The sequence below is a fragment of the Octopus bimaculoides genome, chromosome 10 (assembly GCF_001194135.2).
Source record: "Octopus bimaculoides isolate UCB-OBI-ISO-001 chromosome 10, ASM119413v2, whole genome shotgun sequence".
NCBI lineage: Eukaryota > Metazoa > Mollusca > Cephalopoda > Octopoda > Octopodidae > Octopus > Octopus bimaculoides.
This window is the reverse complement of record NC_068990.1, coordinates 29,783,964-29,784,237: the sequence shown is the minus strand read 5'-3', so window position 1 is coordinate 29,784,237 and position 274 is coordinate 29,783,964.

Below are 274 nucleotides of genomic sequence, written 5' to 3'. Positions count from 1 at the left end.
GAAAAGTTGAAAAGTTACGGCAGAAAATAACATTCATATAAGAATTTGCATTGAAATGTCCTATTGATTTTTGAAAAATCAATGCTGATTAAAAATTATTGATTCTTTTGAAATTCCAAGTGACCACATGGGCACAAACGTCATACATATGTCAAGTTTCATCAAGATCGGGATTGGTCCAGGCCATGTCTAACTCAATAGCACCACCTGATAGGATTATCTAAATCCTTTTTACAGTCAAGATTTGTTTATGTATATATATATATATATATAT